Genomic DNA, 18,831 nt, shown 5'->3' with positions numbered 1-18,831 from the left:
TAAAGGTTTTCTTATTTTTTTTAGGTCTTTTATAAAATCTAAGGCATAAGTTAAACATCCTAAAAATCTTTCTAATTGTTCTTTATCCGTGATTTTATTAGGAAATTTATTAATTTTTTCAAAAACATGACTTTGCATTTTTATTGATCTTAACTTGATTTCAAGTCCTAAAAATTATATTTCCTTTTGTGCATATATGCATTTCTTTTTACCTAACACTATTCAATGTTCTGCACATTTTTTTGTTATTATTTTGATATCTATTTTATGTCGTTCTATGGATCTAGAAAAAATTAAAATATTATCTATATATACAAGACAAATATTATTCTATTATTTAAAGATGTTATCCATTATTCTTTGAAATATTTGAGGTATATTTTTTTAATCCAAATGGCATTACAAGCCATTCATAAGGTCTTTGTGGTACACTGGCCCTGTTTGGTAGGGCTTATTTCCAGCTTATTTCAGCTTTTAGCTTAATTTAAGCTATTTTAATGTGTTTGATTCAGCTTAACAATACAGCTTATAGCTTTTTGTAAGTCAAAAATCAACTTATTCTTTGAGTGGGGGAGGAGAAGCTTAATTTATAAGTCAAAAATCAGCTTATATTTACAGTTATAAGCTATAAGCTGTTAAGCTATAAGCTATAAGCTATAATCACTTTCCCACAGCTCTACCAAACGGGGCCACTAAAGGCTGTTAGTGGAATATTGTCTTTATCTGTTTTTATGTGTCAGTACTTACTTTTATAGTCCATTTTGGAGAACCAGGAGGCACCTTGTATTCTATTAAAAATGACTTGTTTATTTGGAATAAAATAACCACATCTGTTAGTATTATCATTTAATTTTTTGTAATTTATTACCATTCTAGTATTTCTTCTTTTAATCTCAGAATGATTTCTAACCATAAATGTTGTACTACTATGTGGACTTTTACTATCTCTAATTAATCATTTTCGTTTAAGATCTTCTATCTCTTTTCTAAATTCCTCTATATCATTATAAGTATATACCATTGCTTTACTCTTTAGGGTCAATTAGGTGTAATTTAGCTATACTTTTATCTTTATGCCAAAATTTTAACGGATCTTCGCTATATAAATTTTTGCATCTTTCTTGTTGTTCTTTTTTTAATTTAATCTTGAATACTAATTTCTTCAATACTTAGTGCAATTTTGTGCCTGGTTAGAGAGATTACCTCCTCACTACGCTTGTTGCGTACGAAGTCAATATTGTGATATGTAACAGTCATTTTTAGTTTTAATCTTTGAAAATTATTACTGATAATTACATCATGTAATGGTTGATTGGTTGTTAAAAATTTAGGAATGATAAAGGTAACTGAATTAATTTCTATAACTAAATTTTCTATAGTATCATTATGTATCACCGTATTATTATTAGCGATTTGAACTATTAATGGTGGATTTTACTTTTTCCACATACATTCTGGAAAGAGTTTTCTTTTCCCAAAACATACTAAGCATCCTGTAATAACCCCATCATCTAATACTTTATATTTAATTAATGACGGAGATTTGAATTTTAATTGTTTACTACGTTGATTTAATTTGGGAATTATGAAAATTATGGAGACTAATTTGTATACGATTCTATTGAAGATTTATTTGGAATTAGAAATTGAAAGCTTAATTGGCTCAAGAAAGAATAATTAATGAATTGAATTATTTTAATTTCGAGTATCGAACCATATGGAGGCTTAATCAAATATTCGATTCAGATTTGTAAATTGAGATTTGATTAATTTCCGAATTGGAGTTAATTACATTATGAGGAGTGGGAATTAAGATTATTGTGAATTCAATTTATTTATGAGGTATTCAATTTGAGTATATAATTTTTTGATGGAGACCTTGAGTTTGACTTGAAATTGAGGGCCTTACTGATGTAAGAAATCACAATTGATGATGGAAATAAGCTTAATTTGATATTTGAAGCATTTTGATTCTGATTCAGACTGATAAATTTAAATATAATTAATTGGGCTCAAATGGAAGTCAAATTAGGTTAATTAAATTCTATGGGACTTGTGATTAGTCATGATTAGGCTAATTATATTATTGATGTGGAATTGCATGTCTAAGGATGTGAATTATAAGGATTTGAAGTTATATCTGTTGATTGTAAAAAAATCTATCGAATTTATAGCTTTAAACTGAAAATTGAAAGTCTTAGAGGCGTGATAAACCGAAACTAACCACATAATTATGATCAGCATGATTTTTAGAGCTTAGTATGAAGTTTTGTAAAAATCTGATTCATAATGAATCAAATTGATTTTATTAATATTATATCTTATATTTATATATAGGTATATAAACCTTAGTTGAGATAGACTCAACAAAAGAAAGAAAAGAAAAATCTGGAGAGAGAGAGAGAGAGGGGGGGGGGAGAGAGAGAAGCAAGAGAGAAAGAAGAAAAAGTTCAAGATTGAATAAGGAACATGGGAAAATTGAAGGAATTGTAAGGGAATTCAAGAATTTAATTCAAGGTATCTGTAAACCAATTAAAACTCTTGGAATACCTCTTTAAGTATGTAAAATCAAGACTTAAATTAGAGATATCACACTCAAATGAGTTAGGGTTGTAACTCATAAGCTAAAGCAAATTATACTCTTGAAATTAAACATGGATTCCTTGCATTTGTTAGATTTAATAGTTAATTCCCTTATATTTGCTTATCTTGAAGTTGATTGTGAGAAATTGAGCCTTAATCTTGAGGTTTTGTATGGTTTGAACTCATAAAATTACATACAAAATGAAAATCTATATGCATTTGGAAGAAAAGTTAGGTTTTGTAACAAAAATAGAGTTTATCAATTCTTGTCAAAGATTCTTGATTCTTGAGTTAAACCAAGTCTTGATGCTTTTAATTTGGAAAACAATTTTATTCCCATGTTTATCAATGAATTTATGAAGTTTATGTTGAGTTTCAATAAGCCTTAGCCCAAGAACATGCAAGGAAACCATTTTAGAACAAGCAAAGTTTCGGACGTGTTGCTGGATGCCCAGAACTACATGTGTGGTTTGGATTTCCACACGTGCGTATTACCTTGTTTCAACCAACTTTAAATAGGTATATCTCCCTCATCCGGACTCTGTTTTAGGCGATTATTAAGCCTAAATTCAAGCTCTAGAAGTCTAATTTCCAATGGTGGTAGTCTCACATCCAAATTCTAAGTACACAAATAGACATGTTCAAATTAGTGAAGGTTGTTCACTTTCTTTCTAACCGTTTAATGCTATTTCTTTTCCTAACCCAGTTTCCTTTCGTTTCTTCCTATTTTCCTAGATATGAATTATGACCCATTGGGAACTAATGAGTTTAGAACCAACATAAATAATTGGTTAAGGAGAAAAGTAAGGGATTGGTTTATTTGATTAAGAAAAGATTAAGAGTAGTAAATTTGATTAAGAGAGTAATTCTATGTTTCGATATGTTGTGCTATGCACATTGTGATTACAGGTCAATATTCGAGGACCGATCAACCATTTCTGGAAACTACAGTGAGTAATACCTGTATAAAGATATGTTCTATTCATTTATTTAACTATTAATAATTGTTATATTTTTTTAAGAGTGTATTTATTCAACCTAAGTGGATTTCATGAACTAAATTGTTATGTGAATGTAGGCATGAGGCCGTTCTGTTATTATGTTGGGCTTGAAACCGTTCTATTATTATGTTGGGCTTGAGGCTGTTCAGTATTATGTTAGGCTCAAGACCGTTCTGTCTTATGTGAACCCGATGCCGTTCTGTAAGTGTGAATATGGATGTTTGTAATTGTCATATGACGTATGTTTATAAAATGTTAATTTATATGAATGAATGGATGTCTCTTTTTGAAATGCGATCCTGACCCTTTGCTTAACCCTTGTGGTCCCTTTAATACGCTTTCGGGCTTTTTGTATATAAACGGATTTTGATACGATAAGTGCTTGTTATGAACATGATATCTGAAAATAATTTAAGATATATATTTCGCAATTAAAAGTCATGTTTATATAATGTAGTGGACATCATTCATTAACCTCTTTATTTTGGTATTACTCACTGGGCTCTAGCTTACTCTTTTTTCTTTATATATATATATATATATGTATGTAGGTGAGCAATTGAAGGATTAGCATTAGAGTTTATCCCAAAGTCTGCCTCTCCGTCAAGCCACCCATGAAGTGCCTTCATGTAGAGGTGTAGTGTTATTTCGCCGAGCCTAGTTTTGTTTGAAGTCTTTCATATAGTGTGTGAGATTCATATAAGGGCTGTCATTGTATATGTAAATATGGAAAGTGTAATTAAATTGTTTAATTATTTCAGGTCATTGGGTATGCACAGCTCGATGGACATTATATATTTGATTTGCTTCCGCTTTAGGCCCGATATGATTTGAATATTTGAATTTTGCTTTTGAGGCTAAAGGTAATCTAAGGTTACTGGCCGATCATGATCCAAATTTTTATAGGTAGATTTGGGTCATGACACATCTACTATCTAGGTAAGCACATAGTTCGTAAGTATTAAATCCTTTTATATGTATTCTTATGGGTATATATATACTATTAGCATTAGTATATGATAATGACATTTTATTTTATTTATTCTTTTTGCTATACCATTTTGCAAATATATCGTATTCATTTTGTGCCTCTTCTTCATCATTTTTTGTCCATGCCACAAGATTCTTCTCATCTTCATATACTGGCACACTCGTAGTTCTATATCCTATTATTCTTTTGCTAACAGAACTCCTTCCAAATTGCATACTATAATCTATATAATAAGGCAAGAGGGATTTTAAAAATGTATAAAATGTATGTGAGATACATTTCATTTAAATGGTCAAGATCAATCCTATTCAATATCTATGGTTGAGATCTATTTTTTTCCCGCCCAAACTCTCTCTACTCTTTCACTCCCACATCTGCCCAAACAGACGCCTCTCTTTACACATCTGGCCCTTTCTACACGTTCTCTCTCTACACGTTCGCTATCGCCGCCATTGAAGGGGAAGATAGGACTTGGCTCATCGACACCTACCCTCCTCGTACTCGCACCCGCTCCCTTCAAACCCATCGTTGATTGAGTTCCGTTCATCGCCGCCATCGAAGATCGACACCTACGCTCCTGGCTGCACCCATCCCTCTTTGCTCGGCTCCCCATCGTTGCTTCAATTCAAACCCATCGTTCTTCAGTTCAACAAAGGTAAGCTCTTCAGTTCCAGAGGCTTCAATTGTTTATGGGTCAATTACATTGGGCTCCATAGTAAAACCCACAATTTTTTGAATCAACTGATCTGAATTAGTTTACAGAGGTAATTTTTTGAATCAACTAATCTGAATCAACTTATCACAATTTTTATTAGTTTTTGGTTGTGGTGAATAATCTTCATCCAAGATTTATAGAGAGTGTGTGCTATATAGATATAAAAGATGCATGTTGGATAGATTGTAAATTTGTAATTCTTGGTGGCATGAAGTTCTGGTTTTTTTCCCTTTTGGGGCTGTTGAAATTGAATTCAAGCAAAAAGAAAAAGAAAAAAAAAAGCGGAAAGAAATTATCGGAAGAGGTTTCTTGAGAATACCCTTATTTTTTATTTTGTGTTTATTTAAATTATTTATTCAATAGATTATTCACATTGTTTATTCAATAAATGATGCAACACTCCAGTAGGTCATATTTGATGACTCCCAGCTGGAAAAACTACTTCAAATTCAAATAAGCAATGTTGAAATAAGCAAGCATAAGCATATACCATCTAAATCAAATTCAAACACATAATGAGGGTAAATTCATATCCATTCATATCTCATCAAATAAAATTTCAGAAGCATATGAGACAAGGAACATACACTTCTTTGAATTCTTTAAGTTTTTCCTGAGAATGAATATCTTTGGCGAACAAAATGCATGAATCTCCATCCAGTGATTTTCTCTTTGACCCTGAGATGTTGGAGGGGTAGTGAACACCATTCTGCAGTTCATGCCTATTGGCTCCTCTTTCTGTTGTCAACCCATTTCTTTCATGACTATTTTCAGGCATGCCTACTTCTGCAGACTTAACAGGTGCACTCTGGCTTTTTCCATTCCCATTTGCTGAAGGAAATGCATGGCTGTTCTCACCATCAATTGCTTCAACTGTTTTACTTTTTGTAACACCATTTCCATTTACTGATGACATATTCTTCTCACCCTTCTCCATAGAAACTGAGGGTTTCAGATCCCCACTCTTTCCGTTGGATTGACTTTTATTAACAATTTTTCCATTAACAGTTGCAGGAAACTTTTTGGTAGCAGAATTTCCAAAGCCACTCAAGTTGTCCTGTGAACCAGAAAGCACTTTATTGACCTTAGATCTGGTCAAATTATCCTTTACAAAAGAATGATCAACAGTTTGTTTCGTAGACACTGCTTTTGTTGAATGAGCTACCTTTTGGCTTTTAGATGCATCACTACCATTGCACTCTTGAGATTTCACACCATTCGAAGCCAATGCAGCGTTGGTAGGTACTGGCCTTTGTTTAGTACGAGAAAAGAAAAGGATGTAAACCTTCTCTGACAAAACTACTCAAGGTAACACATTGTTTCTCTAGAACTGTTTTGTTTCTGTTTTGGGAAATGATAATTTGACCAGATCTAAGGTGACAAAACTACTCAAGTTGGTGGATTGCTAAGGAAAACGATCAGATTGAAGAGTTGTTTTTCTTTTCCATACGATGAATTTTGGGTTCAAAACTTAATTCACACAGAAAGCTTTTCTTAATGCTGGACTGAACAATGAAAGAATAAAAAAATCAAATCTCTACTGCTTGGAATTTTTATGTTTCACATCTATTTTTAGTTTCTTCATTGGTTTCTCTCCTATAAGAAACAATGTTTCTTTTCAGTGGTTTAGGCAAAGACGCAAGAAACCTATGCTAGAAGCGCTCGAGAAAATTAAAGCCGGTAACTACATGAGCACTTGATCCTAAGATATAATACTTTTAAAATAGTTATGAAGTTATATGGGTTGTTGGTTTTTGCAATTGATTTTTTTCGTGTGTTTCTCTTATTCTTAGTAAGCTATATTCTTCTTGATTAATTTTTGCAGAGCTTATGATTCTTGGATTTATTTCCCTACTCTTGACATTTGGGCAACACTACATTGCCAACATCTGTATTCCCATAAAGCTCGCAGACACAATGTTGCCACGCCCCATGAAACATCCTCCCCAGCACCATGGACCAGAGCTTAATTTGCCTCATGAGCCTGATGAGCTTAATGCGCCTCATGAGCCTAAACATGTGCCTGATGAACATAATTTGCCTCTTGAGCCTAAACATGAGCCTGAACATGTGGCCGAACATCATAGGAGGCTTCTATGGTATGAGCATAGATTTTTAGCTGGTGATAGTCCAGCTTCAGGGTGCAAGAAGGTTAGTGTCCTGTTCAGTAGGTGATTTTTAAATCTCAATTTTGATCTTTTTGGTTTGTTGCAACAAAAAGATTGTATCTTCAAGTATATCTTATGCATTTGCACTAAATTTATAGAAAAAGGGGAATTCAAAGGTTCAAGTACTGAACAAATTTCAAGATGAAACTTCTTTGTTTATTCAATTTGTGGATAACTTGACGTTGATATATATATATGTATATAAAAGACTAATAGAAGAACTACATTATATGTTCTCTTTTCTTTCATCACCCACACATCCCCAGCCAAATTTGCTCCATTTTGACCATGTCTCAACATTACCATTTCCTCTAGGCAAATGGTTTAAATTCATTCTATTCTATATAAAGTGAGTGGGGGTAAATAGATGAGTGTCTTGAGAAGGGGACTTCCTAAAGAAAGTGTATGGGTTGATGGAATTTTAAGTGTGAAATTGGTCCCTCTTTTTTATGTGTTTTATGGGTCTTCTTAAAGTGAAGAGCATGCCCTAGATTTATGTGTTTTTGTAGTTAGTATAGGAAAGGTAAAAAGAAAGTAAAGAAGGATTTGGAGACAAAGGGCATGTGAAATTGTTTTTTGGATTTTTTTTTTTTTGTGGTTAAATAGTATCTTTGTTGCTATTAATAACCTACAATATATTTGGGTTTTGATATATTGTTTAAAGCTTTTTTAAATCTATATAAGTAACCAAACACCATAGAGAAAGGTTGATCATCATAGGATTTTTGAGAACCTAAGACAAGGAGAAAAGAAAATAGGGAGAGAGAGAGAGAGAGAGAGAGAGGGGAAGGTGGGTATGCTTTTGAATACTACTTAAATTGTAGAAACATACATACATCTGTATGTATGTTTTTTTGAATATATTTGGTGTTTGGTTACTTCTATTGAATATTTAGGTTTTGATTTCTATTGAATATATTGTTACAATTTTTATGATTTATTTTTTTTAGAAATTAGAGAGCTTAAAAAAAATGATTTGGAAAAAATATTTGACTACAATATATGGTCGTTAGTTTTTTTTAAGATTTTATGAAAATGACGGAAATTACTTGGTATATGCGAAATACATACATCTCAAGATTAGTTGGGATGTAATTTTGAATATGTTGGTGAGCTAAAAACAAAAAATAAAAAAAAATTGTATTGTCACATTTAATTTATCAGTATTCTATATCTTAACCAGTATTTATATATAAATTCATTCTATTCTATATAAAGTGAGTGGGGGTAGAAAGAGGAGTGTCTTGAGAAGGGGACTTCCTAAAGAAAGTGTATGGTATGAGTTGATGGCTTTTTAAGTGTAAAATTGGTCCCTCTTTTTTATGGGTTTTATGGGACTTCTTAAAGTGAATAGCATGCCCTATATTTATGTGTTTTTGTAGTTTGTATAGGAAAGGTAAAAAGAAAGTAGGGAAGGATTTGGAGGCAAAGGGCATGTGAAATTGTTTTTTGAAAATGTTTTTTTTTTTTTTTTTGGTGGACAAATTTAAACTCAAAATTTGAATTGAGTTCTGTTTAAAAAAAAAAATAGTAATCAAAGTAGTTTATGCTTTACTATTAAATGTAATCTTTTCACAAGGCAAGTGAAAAAGAGAGAGAGGAGAGAGATAATAGGGGTGATGTTATTTGTTTAAAGACTGGGAAAAGGAATTTTTTTTTTTTTTTAACAAAACTTTGTTATCCATCTCGGTGACAAAGCCCATGGGACATATTCTTACAATAAATTATCTTTTCCAGTTTTTACTTTAATTTTATTGGGGTGCATTTATGGCCTAATAATTTTACAAAATTCATTTAAAAGTCGAAACCAACAATTATATTTTAACCTCAAATTTTTAGCAATGAATTTAATAAATTACATTTTAATTTAATAATTTTATATTCTGGTTGTGGTTTCCAACTTTCCCTTTTCTCTGCAACAGAAACGGTGGTCTCGCCATTGATCAACATCAAGCTCCGTGATTGTCCACCCTCCCTCGGCTCCCACCCTCCCAATATGAGAGGTATTTTATTTCTTCAGTTCTTCAGTTCTTATGCAAGTGATATACGCAAAAGTTATAAGTTGATGTGCGTTATGATCGATAATCATCATACTCCTTTTTTTTTTTTTTTTTTTTTTTTATGGAATCTGAACAGTGTTGTGGAATTAAAGGTCTAGCAAGAGTTTGAAAAAATAAATTATAAGAAATCAACAGGGCACTAATCGATCCCCAGGGAAGACTAAAGTTTTTGCTAATTTAAGGGAGATTTCTTTTTCTTCTTTTTCTTTTTTTTCCCTTCAGTTTGTGTATTGGATTTCAAATATTTACTTTTAGATTTGTGGATTATGCTGATTAGGTTATACAACTATTTCTCTTTTAGTCTACAAAACATGCTAATGTGTTTTTATCTTTATTAGTTAAACATGCTGAAAGTCCAACTTTGTCATGGTTTGATTCTAGGCATGTAATTCTTTATCTTTGTATGGATGTTATGTTATTTTTTTGAGTAGAGTAATTCATGATCTTCTTTGTTTTATGTATTTTATTTTTTTTGTTAAAAGTAAATAAAATAAATAAAATTGACTGACTGAACGGGATTGAGCTTAGGTGTTAATATTATATTGTATGGAGTCGAGACACTCTTTCCATTGATGTAGCAGAACTAGGATTTATTGAATTGTTAAGCTCTTTCGACCTTCATATTTGTTGTTTTGAAATTCTTTCCATGTCCTTAATATATTGCTTTTTAGGATGTTAGTTTTGATGCTCATTTTCTTTGGAAAAATTCACATTGATTGAAGTTTGTAATTTTTTTATTTGCCAGTGTGAACTCTTCCAGATTGAGGCATGAGTTATAGTTAAAAAGGTAAATTCATGATTTAATTATTGAGCTTCGTTGGAGGTTTTATTTAATATGATTTGAATTTTCTGGCTAGGGGATCATGTATATTTTTGGATCTAAATCAAAATATTATATTGTTTTTTTATTTTTATTTTTATCATTTATATTTATTTTATATTTTTTAACCTTTATAATTAACAATGTTTCCAATTGGTTTGTTTTCTTGATGGGAACTCAAAGCAACATATTCATCCAAAAATGAATATTAAACACAAGGTAGACTTTAATTGCTTTTTGAATTTAATTATGTGTCGGTTTACAATCTTAAAAAATTCTTATCCATTATAACGTTGTTTAATCATGTTCCAATTAATAATGTAACTTTTCTTTTCTATGAAATACATGTCCCACATTCCTTTTTTCAGGTTTCCATGGAACAATACCCTCAATGAGTTAGAAGAGTGTAGGAATAACCTAAACTCTTACATTAGGAAAAAATACACAAATACTCTCCAGGTTTTGCTTTAAAGTTCATGATTTTGGTGTAAACTATTTTAATTTGTTGGGGTTTGATGGGTTTTGATTTCTGAAATTTGAAATGGATTTGATGGGTTTTATTCGCAGAAATCCGTAGAACTTCGAAGTCGTTCACTTGAGACATCACCCCCGGGAACAAGTTTTCCGGCTTCGGCGCTTTCCGGCACATCCCCGTGAGTTTACTCTCTCTATCTCTCCTAGAATTGTTTATAGATATATGAATATATAAACATGTGAATTTGTGAGCAGAAATGGTATGCTCTCTCTTATTTTGCTTTCTATGGATATCTATGAAAAGCCATGAAATTATTGTTGTATTTTTGTTATCAAAATCAGACCAAATTGAACAAAAGATTCTGCCATGAATACTTAAACTTCCATCAGATTTTAGATTTTAGATTTTTCAAACTTTCCATTGTTTTTTCAATGTGTTAGGTTAGTTTTAGGTTTCTTTATCAGTCCAAATATTTAAAATTTCATCAGATTTTTAAACTTTTATCCCATAAATATGTCGAGTATTCCACCATAAATCAGCCCATAAATCAGTAGTTTCATCATATTTTTATCAACTCATAAATTAGTAGTTTGTACCAAAAAAAGTTTGATGGGTTTTGATTTCTGAAATTTGAAATGGATTTGATGGGTTTTATTCGCAGAAATCTGCAGAAATTTGAAGTCGTTTCGCTTGAGACATCATCCCCGGGAACAAGTTTTCCGGCTTCGGTGCTTTCCGACACATCCCCGTGAGTTTACTCTCTCTATCTCTCCTAGAAATGTGTATAGATATATGAATCTATAAACATATAAATTTGTGAGCAGAAATGGTATGCTCTCTCTATGTCTCTCTCTTATTTTGCTTTTTATGGATATCTATGAAAAGCCATGAAATTAATGTTGTATTTTTGTTATCAAAATCAGACCAAATTGAATAAAAGATTCTGCCATGAATACTTTCATCCCATGAATACTTAAACTTCCATCAGATTTTAGATTTTAGATTTTAGATTTTTCAAACTTTCCATTGTTTTTTCAATGTGTTAGGTTAGTTTTAGGTTTCTTTATCAGTTCAAATATTTAAAATTTCATTAGATTTTTAAACTTTCAGCCCATAAATATGTCGAAAATCCACCATAAATCGGCCCATAAATCAGTAGTTTCATCATATTTTTATCAACCCCTAAATCAATAGTTTGTACCAAAAAAATTATATCCTGTTTGGTTGGAAAGAAAGTGGGGGAAATTGTTGTGCATTTGATGATAGCTGTGTTCCATTGTATTTTCAATGTGTTGGGTTAGTTTTATTTGGGTTAGTTTTATTTAGGTTTTCTATGCCATTTGTGGAATACTTGATAGTTTTACTTGGGTTTTTTCCTTGCTGCACTTCCTTGCTACACTTGGTACAGAAACTTTTATCTGATAAAATTTCTGCCATGAACACTTTCATCCCATGAATACTTAAACTTCCATCAGATTTTAGATTTTAAATTTTTCAAACTTTTCATTATTTTTCAATGTGTTGGGTTAGTTTTAGATTTTTTTTATCAGTTTAAATATTTGAACTTTCATCAGATTTTTAAACTTTCATCCCATAAACAAAAAATTTGAATACATTCCTCTATGATATACATTCCTTTATATTTTAATCTCATAATTAATTGTACCGTGCCTTCAGGCACGGGCATACGCTAGTTATCTATATAGCGTCTTCATAACGATATGCTCACGTTATCCATTTCATCATTATTTTCTATTGTGTTAGGAATTTCTATTTTAATATTTCCTATATTATCAAGTTTAATTATATTTTTTATTTTTGTAATATTTTTAAGATTATTTTTATCCATCAATTATCTAACTTGATCTCATTAGGATTTATTCATTTAGGTGTAATTCTATCTATTGGTATTCCATTGGTAAGTTCAAATTTATTTGCTTCTATAATTTTATGTTGCATTTTAGGATCCATGATATTATCTAACTTGTATATTATTTTTCATAATATCCTTAACAGATAGGTGGTTTCATGCATATTGATTCCTAAGATTTTTATTTTTAAAGTTAAAACTCTATTTATGAATCTATTTTTTAAGTTAATATAATATTCTAATTGTTAGGTTTTATTTCTTGGCAATCCCGTTTGACAAAACTCCTTTAAGTTGTAATTTTATTCGCATTTTTATTTCAGTGAGGCTATGAGTTGTTAGATACGAATCCAACCCGAATCAAGCATTTCAGAGAAGTTTGTGATGCTAATGCTTTCAAGATTGCCACTTCGCTGATTATGACGGGGATCGAGCTGTCGGTCAGCTCGCGGGGGTCGAAGGGGCAGCGCCCCTTGGCGGGTCCGGGACAGTGCCACGGCGGGGTCAAAGGGCAGCGCCCCCGAAGCAAAATGCAAAAATGCATTCCAAGTTGCCTATCCGCTCGAGCGGAGAATCCCTGATTCCAGCAGTTTTAGTCGCCTGTAAAAGTACCGAGCGGTGTGATTTCGCGCTCGAGCGGGTTCTCTAGCGCTCGAGCGGACCTCTGTTATATCACACGCATATTTTGCTGAAGGCGCTCGAGCGGAGATCGCGGGACAGATTCTATAAATTCGCATGTTGTGTCAGATTTTAGGATTACTACTCCAGATCTTCTTTTTGGGTTCTAAGGTTTATATCTGGGGATACTTTGTAAGTTTTCTTTGATGTTTTGATTGAGTATTCAACTCATGGTTTAAAGAGAGTACATCAAAGGTTTTGTTTGTTCTACAAAAGATAGAGTTGTTCTTCAGTGGATTCTGAAGAATTCGAGCCTGAAACTTTGATGGATTCCGGGGTGGCTCATCGTAAAGACAATTCCGAAGTGAAGACGGGTTGGAAGAGGCACATAGAGGTTGGTTCAATTAGGCGTGGATTCGCTAGGTAATTGAGGGTATACCTGTATAATTCCTTTAAATCTTCTTAGTGGATTGTTTTGTAGCTGTTGCCCGTGGTTTTTTAATCACAGTTGGAGGTGTCCAATTGTGATTTTTTCACGTTAAAATCGTTGTGTTGATTTGTCTTGATTGTTTGATTGTGATTGTTATATACTGCTTAAATTTGATACATAATCACAAATCAACATCTAGGGGATTTCTAGATTTTTCACTGATCTACAATTAAAACCTAATGGTCCTCCACATGAGTACTTTTTATTCCATTGATTATGGACCTTTCAAAATTTTGTTGTCTAATATCATATATATATATATATATATATATATATATATATATATATATATATATATATATATATATATATATATATATATATCTTGTCATTTATCAGATAATGATATAATTTGTATTTGTACACTCCCTATGTGAATATATTTATACTTATTATCTTTATTATTTTTTAATATATTTTCATAATTTATTAAATTTATTTCTCATACATCATATTCACAATACTTAATTTCAATATCTCATTCCATTCTTTTACATATATATATATATATATATATATTTACTTTTTAATTTGAATATTGATTTTTGATACATTGCGTCTTTTCGTATTATTGTTAATATTCAATCTTTTTCTACTTCTTTTTCTTGAGAATTTTCTATGATAAATTGTTCTTCTCTTAAATTTTATATACTTATTTCTTATGTCATCATAACATTTAACTCTTCCTCAGTGTCGCTATAATTTTCGTCTTCTACTTTTATTTATTTTTTAATTAATTCTATTATTCCTTTATTATTTTCTAAGGCCAATTCTAAAGTTTCTTCTTCCTCTAATTCCACATAATCCAAACTTCCTAAGGCTTCTATTATTTTATTCTTCTTATTTCTGTATTGATTAGCAAAGTAACCTATTTTTCTATGCCCAACATTTACAAGTCTTTTTTCCTTTTGAATAACAATAAGTTTTTCTAAATAACCTTCTTCTTTTGTTGAAATTATAGGTTTTTTTTATAATATTTTATCTTATATTTTTCTTCTCTTTGTTTATTAAAATTTTTATTTTATAAAATATTTTCTTTTTCTTATTGTATGTTTTTCTTCTTAAAGGCTCACATCCCCATGAATTAGATATTTGCCAGCAATGTAAATATTGTTTTCTCATTTTTCTTCTTTGTTTCATTTTCATGCATTTCTACTCTACCCATTCTCTTAGATATTTAATTCTATGACCCAAGGTATCACTTGTGGCATCTCCTAATTCTTTTAACCATTTTTCATATTTTTCTTCTATATTAACATTTATAGGATATAGTAATTTATGAAAAAACATGGTTAAATAAATTTTATTTCTACCTATTTGATAATAGTAATGGGAGTATTCGCATATATAATTTTCTATATATTCTATATTTCTATGTTACTTAATTTCATGACCCAGTCTCTTTCTCTTTTATCATCATCCCACTATTTTCCTACGAATTCTTCTTCAATATATTTTACAAATAGGTATAACATACCTTCTGGGGTAATTTCTGCTGTTAATTTTTCTCTGTCACTTTCTTTCAAGTTGTTATACCAGCTTGCTACTATACCTATAAAGCTATGTTCAATATAATTTAGAAAACTTTGTGCGCTCCAATTGTTGTTATGGATATTTAAAACGTAGTGCATGCCTCTCTTTCATTGTTTTATTAACTCACTTGTATTTGTAACACAATTAATTTCCAATAAATACCATGTATTACTTATTGGTTTTAATGGTGCCTCCCTTAAGAATACTTCCTTCACCGTGGTAAAATTTGCATAATTGGATGTTCATCTAGCAAAAGATCCTCTGTTTAGATAACTATAGTGTCTCGTTCTTATTCTATATTTATAATTTCTGATATTATTTTCCAGTTGTTGTCTAATAAAATTTATAAAATCTGGATGATTTGGATTGGGTAGGAAGGATAGACGAGCTACTTCTTTCTTGTTTTATTACTGCCATATCAATATCATTAACGTTATTAGTTTATTCTTCTAAGGCATTATCTTTTTCTTTTTCTATGTCTTAGAAGTTTTCTAGTACATTATTATTATTATTATTATTTTATTTTTTGTCATCATTTCCCATTATTTGTTCTAAATCTTCAAGGGAAATATGTTCCATTTCTCCCAAGCTGATTAATTCTAATTGTTTATAGATATCTTCTTCTAATTCTATTCTCTCATTATTTATTTCTTTTATTATTTCTCCATCTACAATATCTAATTGTTCAGTTATTTGTAATATTATTTAGTATTTTATTTCATTATCATTTTCTCCTTCAATCATTTCTTCTAACTATCTTAATCTGTAGTTACTTAACTCCGTTATCTTTTTGTTTTGCCAGTGAAATTAATTCAAAGGGTTTCTCCGGATGATTTCCACTACATGGATAGGGATGTAAATCTATTTTTTTTTTTTTTTGTTTTTCTTCAAAAATGACTACTTATTTTTCTGGAACTTGTATAAAATGTCTAATTTCGTTTATTATTTCTAATTAATTAGTTCTAAGTTTTTCGTTAATTTCTTTTAATAGCCTAAATAAGGTATTATTTTATTCTATTATTATTTAAGTTATTAGATTATACTTCTTCACTATATTTAATACTCATGCAAGAGTTATTGGCAAGGCCGAGAAATCGGACTCTGATACCAATTCAATTGCGGATTTGCGGATCTAATTTAATATTAACTCTTGTAAAATCTTTCGTTGTTATTCTGTATATACTCGTTTTTTCTAATGATATTTTATTTTTAATATTGGTAATTCTTTGACTATAATTTATTATAGATTGTCAATAATTTAATCTATTTAACTCATTTTCTAATTCAAGAATATAATCTAGACTATCCTTTATTTCAGTTATAAGTGTTGTAATTAAATGCATATAATTACTAATTCTAATTTTATATGAAAATATAATTTTTATTTACTATTTATATATTTATTTTTTGTAATTTTTTCAAGTCTTTTGGGTCAATTTGTAATTTAATAGAAGTTATTGGTGATAGGAATTGCTAAGGTGACTTTGGTTTGACGAAGTATTTGTCCAGATGAATTTTGACCCAATTGTGGCTCCAACTTTTGAGTTACAAGCAGAAATGCTATATGTTGGTGGTGATGTATACATTTGACCCAATATGAGAAGTATAAAATAACATGGGAATCTATTACCATATTGGTCATGATGGAATATATTGAAATGGAATATTTATTTTAATTTCGTATTTTTTTTTAATATTTGATGTTCTTTATTTAAGTGAAAATATTCATAACTTAATTAAAGTTAGTGTTTATTGTTAGAATAAAAATTGGTACCCCCTTTCCTCCACCCTCTTTTGACCCTCTTTCTTTTTTGATTTGTCACTTTTTTTTTTTTTTCTTTTTTTTCTCCTCCTCCAATCATCACCCGCCACGTGTGTGTGGGGTGGTGGGGGTTGAAGTTTGAGGGGGTCTAAATCTCTGCTGTTACTATTAGAATAAAGATTGTGACCCCCTTTCCTCCACCCCCATTTGACCCTCTTTCTTTTTTTGATTTGTCACTTCTTTTTTTCTTTCTTTTTTTTCTCCTCCTCCAATCACCACCCGCCACGTGTGTGTGGGGTGGTGGGGGTTGAAGTTTGAGGGGGTCTAAATCTCTGCTGTTTACTATTAGAATAAAGATTGAGACCCTCTTTCCTCCACTCCCTTTTGATCCCCTTTCTTTTTTGATTTGTCACTTTTTTTTTCTTTTTCTTTTTTTTTATCCTCCAATCACCACCCGCCACGTGTGTGTGGAGGGGTGGTGGGGGTTGAAGTTTGAGGGGTCTAAATCTCTGCTGTTTACGAATAAAGATTGGGACCCCCTTTCCTCCATCCTCTTTTGACCCTCTTTCTTTTTTGATTTGTCACTTTTTTTTTCTTTTTCTTTTTTTTCTCCTCCTCCAATCACCACACATGCCACGTGTGTGTGGGGCTGGTGGGGGTTGAAATTTGAGGGGGTTTAAATCTCTGCTGTTACTATTATATGTTTTTATTATCACTATCCAACTGCCACTATCACTTATCATAATTGTTACCGTCACAACTACCATAATTATCATCTTATTACTGTCACTATTACTCCAACTGTTACCCTACAACTATTATCGCCAATTATAACTACTTTACTGTCACTACCCTACTATCGTTGTCACTATTACCTTTATATTACCACAACCTACCACCACATTTTTACATCCACCACCACTAAAAACTACATAATACCATCACCACCAACCACCTCTATCATTCTACTATTACTGTCGAAGTGGCCCCAACGCTTCTAGTTGTTTGAATAGAGGAATATGGTAGTGGGTATGTATATAAAGGCGGTGTTTGGAATTATGGGTTTTGATTAAAACAATCAATAAAAAAAAATTAAAATAGTCAATAAGATAAAATGTCATATCTTAAACATTAATCAATAATTTTTTGTACTTAACCATATATTCAATTATAAAAAAAATTCATAAATCATCTAAAATACAATTTTTTTCATCTCATAAAATAGTGAAATAGCTAAATTCTCAAACTAGCCAAAAGATTTAATCTGATTGCTTAACATGAGAACCTATAAACAAAGATTGAAATGGAATATTTATTTTAAGTTGGCAATTTTTTTTAAGAGTTTTACTTTTTGACAAGAAATACCAACATCGTGAGATAGCGTATGATGTAACGTTTGTCAAGTAATTTTGCAAGCATGCCTAAGGAAAAATGTTACAATTTTTGCAGATTTTTATACTAATTGATGTTAGATGTAATACTAAAATTATAAAATTTAAAACAAGTATCATTTCAACAATATAATAGATACAACATAAACAAATAGCAATAAATAAATAAATTTGTGTAACAATGTAAATGCCAAAATATTTAAAGTGGTGGTAAGTACAACAAGTAGCATACTATAACCAATAGAATTACAAATTAAAAACGACCTGTTTGATTTTAAGTTTTTAAAAATAATTCTTTGAGTTTTTAATTTATATTTTTAATAAATTTTAAAAATATTTTAATATACTTAAATATTA

Source organism: Camellia sinensis, chromosome 13, assembly GCF_055761805.1.
Source record: "Camellia sinensis isolate YWXY chromosome 13, ASM5576180v1, whole genome shotgun sequence".
Lineage (NCBI taxonomy): Eukaryota > Viridiplantae > Streptophyta > Magnoliopsida > Ericales > Theaceae > Camellia > Camellia sinensis.
The sequence above is the reverse complement of the archived record's forward strand: the minus strand, read 5'-3'. Positions refer to the sequence as shown.